Genomic DNA, 8,771 nt, shown 5'->3' with positions numbered 1-8,771 from the left:
TGTTTGTCAAATTTCAACTCATTATTTTATCGTCCATGCATTATTGTTTGTTTATAGTTAGTTTTGGTTTGAATTTCCTGTAACTCGTAATTAATTAATAGTGTTCTGCTTCTCGTGTGCGGCCTTGTACTTCCGTCGGTGTTTGTTAACTTAAGTCCCCTACATCGTGTTTTGCTTGGCTCTTACTTTTTTCCCTTCTACCCCGAACATAATACTCTTTGTCTAACGTTTTAAATCCCCACTCCCCCCCCCCCCCCCCAAAAAACAAACAAAAACAAACAAAAAACATTTATTTTCCTTTCTCCACGTGTGCTGTTGTCTCATCCTGTACTTTCTGTCCAGGTGTGCTGTTCGCCCCGCCCCCATTATCTCCTTGCCATCCACCTTTTGCCCTGTTCACGTGACTCGTGGTGGTCCCTCTCGGCTCTCCCCCCGTTGGTATTTTGTGCATATAAGATTGTTCACGGTTCTGTTTAAATATTATTTAAATATGTTTTACCTTTCCCCTTCAGTGTTTAATTCAGTGGTATATTACAACAAGCTGTTTTTCTTCCTATTTAAAAGGCTTTTCTCAATTTCCTCTCCAACTCATTCCACGTCAAAAAAAAAGAAATTCAATCTCTTATACGTCTCCCTCACTACATGGTCTAAATTCTCATTCATTCCACCCCTCCTCCATCGTTCTGAATCGGATTGCTAACTTGAAAATCACAACAAACCCAATTTGTTACCAATGTTCGTCTTTCATTAATCATCCACTTCCTAAACTCCCCTCTTGCCCCTCCCCTCCAAATCCCCCCCCTTGCACCTACACTCCTAAACTCCCCCCTTGCCCCTCCACTCCTAAACTCCCCCCTTGCCCCTCCACTCCTGAACTCCCCCCTTGCCCTTCCCCTCCTAAACTCCCCCCTTGCCCCTCCCCTCCAAATCCCCCCCCCCTTGCCCCTACACTCCTAAACTCCCCCCTTGCCCCTCCACTCCTAAACTCCCCTCTTGCCCCTCCCATCCTAAACTCCCCCTCACTCCTCCCCTTCAAAACTCCCCCCCAACCCCTCCCATTCAAATCTCCCCCCATAACATTCCTCTCCAATTCTCCCTCCTCCCCCCTCCTCCTGAAAGCTGCCTTATCATCACTTCATCTCCCTTCTATCTCATACCTCCACCCCCCCCCCACCCTTCTACTTTCCTCTGCCCCCCCTCAACCAACCCCTCACTGTGCCTCATCCCTTCACCATCAAACCTTTCATCCTCCTCATCCTTCCCTTTCTTGGAACTCTTCTGTAATCTCCGACACACTATCAACTGCTCTCCCTACCTCCCCCTCTCATCCTTCATCTTACCCTACTCCTCCCCTCCCCTGTCCTGTACCCAATGCCCCCCCCCCTCTCTCTTCATTAACGGTATGGACCTCAAACATCCGCGGCCTTCGCTCAAACCTGACTGATCTCTCCATACAGGTTGCTTCTGACAATCCAGACTTGATCTGCTTAACAGAGACTTTCCTCCTTCAAGATGTCCCTGATTCCTTAATATCTCTTCCTGGTTACTCCCTCCTCCGGTATGATAGACCTGAGCCTCGTCCTGGTGGTGGGGTGGCTATCTTTATCAAAAACTCTCTTCCTCACTCTCCTTGCACTGCCCTCCCGCCCCCTCACCCCCAGGAGTACCTCTGGCTACGGCTTCCTCTCCGCTCCCACCTTCTGTTCATATGTGTTCTGTACCGTCCTCCAAACAGTGATGACTCCATTTACATTTCACTGTCTGACAACATGGACCAACTTCTATCCACTCATCCCAACTCTCTCTTCCTCATATGTGGTGACTTCAACTGTTATCATCCCAGCTGGTTGGATGTGGGTTCCTCTCTCACCAGTCATGGCACCTCAGCAAAGGACTTCTGTGACTCACTGGGTGGGATTGACACAATCTGTCAATTTCCAGACCCGGATCTCAGCCAATGGAGTATCTTCTCTTCTAGACTTGATTATGACAAACTTCCCTGCTAATGTCTGCTGCTCTTCTTCTGCTCCAATCGGTTCTTCTGATCATGTGCTTGTCAAAGTGGACAACTCTCTGGCCATTCTCAGAGAGCCTCCTCAGCGTCGGCGAGTCTGGCATTTCACTCAGGCCGACTGGGACGGTCTTCAAGCAGCAATCAATCGTCTGGATTGGTCTCCCATCTCCACTGCCTCTGACATCAATTCTTCCTGGGAATTCTTCCAAAGCAAACTGCTCTCTCTCATGCACAGATTTATCCCATCTCGTCTGCAGTTGTCTTACCCTTCCTCCCGTCCATAGTACACTGAATCTTGTGGTGAGGCAGTTGCCCTGAAACAACTTGCCTTTGCCTCTTGAAAGGCTAATCCACCTGAAGGCAATCTCAGTTCCTTCCACCAAGCTCGGAACAAGTGTGTGTCTATCCTCAGGAGTGCCAGGAAGCACTATCTCTCCACACTCAAGAATGAACTCTCAAACCTGTCTCCTTCCTCCAAATCCTGGTGGCATCTGGTCAAATCCGTTTCTGGTGTTTGTTCCTCCTCCATCCCCTCCCTTACCTCAAATGGCCACACTGTTGACATCGCATGTGACAAAGCCGAATGCCTCAACTCTGTGTTTGCATCAAAGTCTTTAGTCCCAAACCCATCTCTCTCTGTTCCCACCTTTCCCAGTCGAACCCAACTGCTCCAGGACTCTGTGTCCTTCTCTCCTGACAAGGTGGAGAAGTTTTTATCAATCCTCGACTCTGATTCTGCAACTGGACCAGACGGCATCAGCCCACAGGTCCTAAAATCCTGCTCTGTCGCTCTATCTCACCCTCTCTCTGTTCTTTTCACCCTATCTTTTGCTCAAGGTCATCTGCCAGCATCCTGGAAATCAGCAAACATTACCGCTTTACACAAAAAAGGTGCAAAAACAGATCCTTGTAACTACAGACCAATCAGCCTAGTCCCAATTATCAGCAAAGTCATGGAATGCATCATTGCTTCGGATATGAAATCTTTACTCTTCTCCAATGGCTTGATCTCTGATCATCAATTTGGTTTCAGACCGGGTCACTCTACTCTGGACATGCTGCTTCTGCTGTCTCAACGGTGGATGGAGTTCCTCAATGCCAAACAGGAAATCAGAGCTGTCTCCCTTAACATATCACGTGCCTTCGATACTGTCTGGCACCCAGCTCTGCTCACCAAACTCTCCTCCTATGGTATCCATGGAAATCTCCATGCATGGCTTGCGGACTTCCTCTCTGGTCGTAGTCAACGTGTGGCCCTGAATGGATTTCTCTCATCTCCCCTTCCTGTTCAGGCTGGAGTTCCCCAAGGCAGTGTCCTGGACCCTGTGCTTTTTCTGGTCTTTATCAATGATCTCTCCGACTGTCTGGAAAATCCTCTCTATCTCTTTGCTGATAACTCCACCCTCTGCCGCTCCATGCCTCTTCCCTCAGATCGGCAGTCTGCAGCCTCCTCACTCTCTGAAGACCTGGACAAAATCACAGACTGGTCAAACAAGTGGAACATGTCTTTCAATACTGACAAATCTCACACTCTTACTATGTCTCTCCGAAAAGATCGACTGGACAACCCTCCCATCTACTTTCTCATCAATCCTCTCCAAGAAGTTCTGTCGCTCAAGCTTTTGGGTCTCACTATCTGCCATGATCTTTCTTGGGAAAACCACATTTCCAAGCTGACCTCCAAAGCCAGTCGCCGACTGGGCATCCTCCATCGTGCGAAGTCCTTCCTAGGCACACCTGAGCTCCTCACCACATACAAGGCTTTCATCCGTAGCTCAATGGAATACTGTTCTCCCTTATGGACCGGTGCTCCTGCCTCACACCTAGCTCGGCTTCACGCTGTTGAAACCAAAGCTTTCAGAATCATTGGAATCTCCTGCGATGAAGCTATCTCTGAGGGCCTTTCACTCACTCATCGCAGGCATGTAGGTGGTCTTTCTGTCTTCTATCGACTCCTCTCCGGCCTTGCTCCCCCAGCTCTCTCTGTGCTCTGTCCCCCAAATATTCCTACAGGTCGCACAAGATCTGCCAGCAACCCTCTGATGGTTAAACTGCCAAAATCTCGGCTCTCTGCTCAACTTCACTCTTTCATTCCTCTTTTCTCCCGCCTCTGGAACAAACTCCCACACTCCCTTCAATCCCACTCCTCCCTCCAGGTCTTTAAACAGCTGTTCACCACCATCTCTTATCTTCCCCCATCCAAAACCTTGATCTTTTCTACCCCCACTAATTCACCCCAGATCCACCTTGTTTGAAATTCCAACTTCTTTCCTGGAAGTCCTGGCAGTGTCCATATGTTTTATACCTCTCCCACCTCCCCTTCCCATGCCCCCCCCCCCCCCAAAGCCCTCTCCCACCCACAGATCTCTCGATGTCTCCATGTCTCTCGGTCCCTGCTCTCAAATGTTGTGTTTGTGTCCTTCCCCCTCTCTCCCCATCTTGTCTACCGCTCCCGATGTTATATGTTTTATGTGTCGGTTTGTCTTTCTGTGTGATTAATGTTTGCTCTTTCACGAGCCTCGATCTTATGTAGAAAAAAAAAAAAAATTTTTTTACAGGTTGCTCAAAATGTTGACAAATTTTAATGAATAATAAGAAACAGAATTTTTAGCATCATACATCAATTCATAGATAATTATATATGTTCAATTACTCAAATTATTTATTATTGTAATTGTTGTTGTTTGTTTGTAAACTAATAAATAATTATGTACAATGTACCATTGTACAATGTACATGTATGTTCAATTGTTCATTGCTCATTGTTCAATGTTCATTCATATAGTCAAATTAAGATTAAAAACAAAACAGTAGATTAAACATTCATGTCTTAATTTGACAATAAATCATTTATCGGATAAAATAAATAATCGCTCAGAAAATATAAAACAAATCTATCAGAACAATTAAAACAAAGTAAACATCAGAATACACATAATTTGAATGATTTTACATAACATTGTTTTCAGAAACTTGTGTTTCAAAACATTGCCTACTTCTGTGACAAGATGGCTTTGGTTGACACTGGAAAGTTTTCACGATGAAGTTTCACAACTCTCAACACAAATTGCTTCTTAATTGAATTAAAGTGTCAATCATTTTTCATTGGTTATGACTTTTGGCCAAACATTTTGAGTTGGTTTTCAAAATGTTAAAAGTAACGAGGTTTGAGTATCATTAAAAGTTGGAAAAACATGGGAAAATTGAATTTGGACTAAATTGGAAAAAGGGATTATGCATGTTGTCATCTAATTGGTTTAAAAGTGAATTTTTTTTTTTAAGGGAGCATTGACATACTTAAGTGGAAATCAGAAGATTGTGTTAATCAACTTGATTTGTAAAAATTTGATAGAAGAAGATGAACCATTTTGATTTTTGATTTCTGCTTTGAGTGGAAGTTAATTTGGTTGAAGAATGTGATAAATTTCAGATTGTAAAATCAATGTGGAATCCGAATATTAATGTCAATGTGAAGATACCTTGAAAAATGAGCAAGGTGGTACGTTGAAAAAGGAAGGGTCCAAATATCTGTATAATACATATGTGCTTAACATCTGGTGATTCTTCAACAGGGAACGCAATTACCTGGCCTCCACAAAGGTGTTTTGGCTTTGGAGACGAGGGACCGATAAGTGGTTCTCAGCCTATCGGTGGTGATTTATCTGCCTGATAAATCTGGGCATTGGCTGGTGTAATGGCTATAGAAAAAGGAGGTGTTCCTGGAGTCAGCTGCAATCGTCAATTGAAAGCTGGAGAGACTCTTCCTGGAATCACCAGTGAAGAACGACTGTAATACCAATCTCAAAAGACGCAACATCCATGCTACGGTGTACAAGGTGGAATAAACCCCAGCAGATTTTATTTATAGTACACACAGTGGATAGTGCATTCAGGTGTACGCAGAAGTGCAGATCATAGTAGTTTACCTAGTACATTGTGTAGGTATTGTGTTATTCATACAGGCATTATGGGAAAGAGGGCCTGTAAGGGTAGAAAAGGTGAACCAGATATTCCACAAAAAGGTATTGTACATATTATATGTACAACCATTATGGTATAGAGGCCATTCAAAATGTTGAGAACTGGTATTTGTGGACAAAAGGACATGCCAAGGAGTTTCCAAGAAACGGGACATTTGAACGAAGCCTATTGGAGACATTAGGACAAGAATTGGAAGCCAGGAAGAGACAGAATCTAACGGTAGACTGGCTGGAATTCCATCATTGGGATGTTGAGTCCAGGAAGTGGGAACAGCAGGAAAGGATAATGGACCTAGAACTTAAAACTAAAGGGGATACAGGATACATTGGAGGAGATACATGCGCAAATGCATTTGAACGTAGGAATGAAAGTGACATTTGCCCCACCCAATTCTAATGTCTCCCCAAATAGAAAGGTACAGAGAATCTTCTCATGATTAAGCGACACATCAGAGATCTGATCGGAAAAGTAAAGATAGAAGAAAAAAGGTGGAAAGAACAAAGGATGATTATGTCGGTATTTTAAGTGTGGAGACATGGGACACTGGAGACGACAATGTCCGTATTCCAACAGGAGACGATTTGGCAGGTAAAACCAAGATCAAGGGTACCAGTGCTCACTTGCACCTCAGAAAATGACCAGGTCTCCATTGCTGCAGACCCCAAATGATGATTGGCCTCAACCGACTAGATAACTAGACCAAGATGAGACTTTTGCACACCCAATCATGCGCTCTACAACCAACTCAGGTGTGCCTCCTCGCACACCCTCCTCATTCGACTCACACTCCTGGTCACACTCACTCCTACTTCCACACTCTGTATCGCTCTCACTCTTCAACGCACACTTTTTCCTTACACGCGTGCCATTTCCACTCACACATCGCACCACGGACCTCCCACAAACGCCTGCGGTACGCTGGGATCCCAAGCGCGCAAAAATTCTTTTTGCGCTGAACACCTTCCTGCAAAACCTCTTCGCACCATATATCACCCGGCTCACCTTGGCGCTTCTTCTTCCTACCCCGCTACAACACCTGCAAACTTTCATTGGGGTTAATGAGTACAGCATTATGATGTGGATCCAAACTTTGTACAATTCCCATCTCTTCCCTCCGCGAGTGCTCTTCTAAGTCCGTCTCTTCCGCCCCAATTTCCACTATTGGTTCGATTTGCATTAATCCTTTCTCTTTATTAAGCCCGACGACCGCTGGCATGCTTACAATTTTTCCTACTTCAGCGGTTGCCGGCTTCCACATAACCCGGGTCGCGATCTCTACCCCGGTCCACGTGACTTTGCTTTGCTCACCCTCACTCAACCTGCGCTTCTCGAGTCGCGTTACCTCGTTGCGCACAAATGCGACCTCCTCGCCCAACCTGCGGTTAACCTCCCTCTCAACTTCCCTCGTCACATACAGGGCTTGCCCCCTCGCTAGCCCCTCGTTGATTTCTCCCATCTGGCCACCCACGTCCTCCAACTGGCCCCCTAATTTGTTTTCTACCCCTCCAAATTCATTCCTCAACTCTCCAATTTGGCTTCCCAATTCATTTCTCAATCCGCCAATTTGCTTGCCCAATTGCTCCCCCATTTTGTTCATTTCCCATTTCGATTCTGTCATGCACGCCCTGATTTGTGCCATAAGCAGGTTCATATCTATTGGAGCCGCGGGCTCGACTGCTGCGGCCATGTGCGAGGCGCCGCCATTTTGTGCGCCTGAGACCACGTGCGAGATGCCGCCATTTTGCGTGCCTGCAACCCCCTCTACCCCACCTTCTTCAACCTCCTCCTCCATTACTCCCAATTGTTCCCTGGGGTCCTGGGTTGCCTCCAACCCTTCTTCTATCCCCTCATTCTCCCCCACCGGCATCCGATCGCCTTGATCATCCATGGCACGATTTACTTTGGATGTTCAATAAAAATTTCGACCGCTCAAAATTTTGACCAAATTTTTCAAGATGGATTTTAAAATTTGGTTCGGGCTTCAAATCCCACTCCCGGACACCAATTGTTGTGGATCCAGGGGTCGGCACTCCCCTTACCAAGGGGGAGTTAATCCCCTTGTCTTTTACACTGGGCGAGCCCCCAGCCCTGGAAACTATAACGCTCTTTTGCGGGGTTGAGATTGGCCAGAGTGATTGGTCAAGGTGGGCTCCCAAATACCTTTGCCAATCTCTCCACAAAACAGGGAGATAATTTCCGCTCGAACCACGGACACATGGAAATTGCCGAGCGGTTTAGCAATCCGCGATTTGAGCCGTTAGCAATCGACAAACCCGATTCAGAGCGATTGGCCAAATCGTGCCACCGGTACTCAATTGGGGAAAACACGAAAGTGATCAGATGAGAAGAAACCAAGGGGTAAAGAAAGAACAAAGATGATTTATTATACACAAGAATGAAGAGGAAATGAAAGGCAAGAGTATACAAGAAGAGGAAATGAAAGGACACAGGGCAAGCTTGCACTATACAGTCTTACTTAACACACCCAGGACAGAACAAACACACTTACACGGGAGGATGGGATGGCAGGGATGGTAGGAAGCGAAGGGTCCAGGTAGCGTTCAGCCGATGGGAAGCCGTCCAGGCTTCGGCCCCAATCCACGCTCCAGCTCTGTGGCGAAAACCTCGGCAGGCAGCTCCACGTATCGTTGGCCACGAGAGGACTTTACTTATAGCGGGGAGGAAATGCTTCGGCATACGTAATAGCTGGATCTTCCACGGAGCGCGCGCCCAACCAGTTCGTGCAACAACCACAAAGGACTCCTCGCTTCTCCGA

Source organism: Myxine glutinosa, chromosome 6 (assembly GCF_964187855.1).
Source record: "Myxine glutinosa chromosome 6, kmMyxGlut1.1, whole genome shotgun sequence".
In the NCBI taxonomy this organism is placed as follows: Eukaryota; Metazoa; Chordata; class Myxini; order Myxiniformes; family Myxinidae; genus Myxine; species Myxine glutinosa.
The sequence above is the reverse complement of the archived record's forward strand: the minus strand, read 5'-3'. Positions refer to the sequence as shown.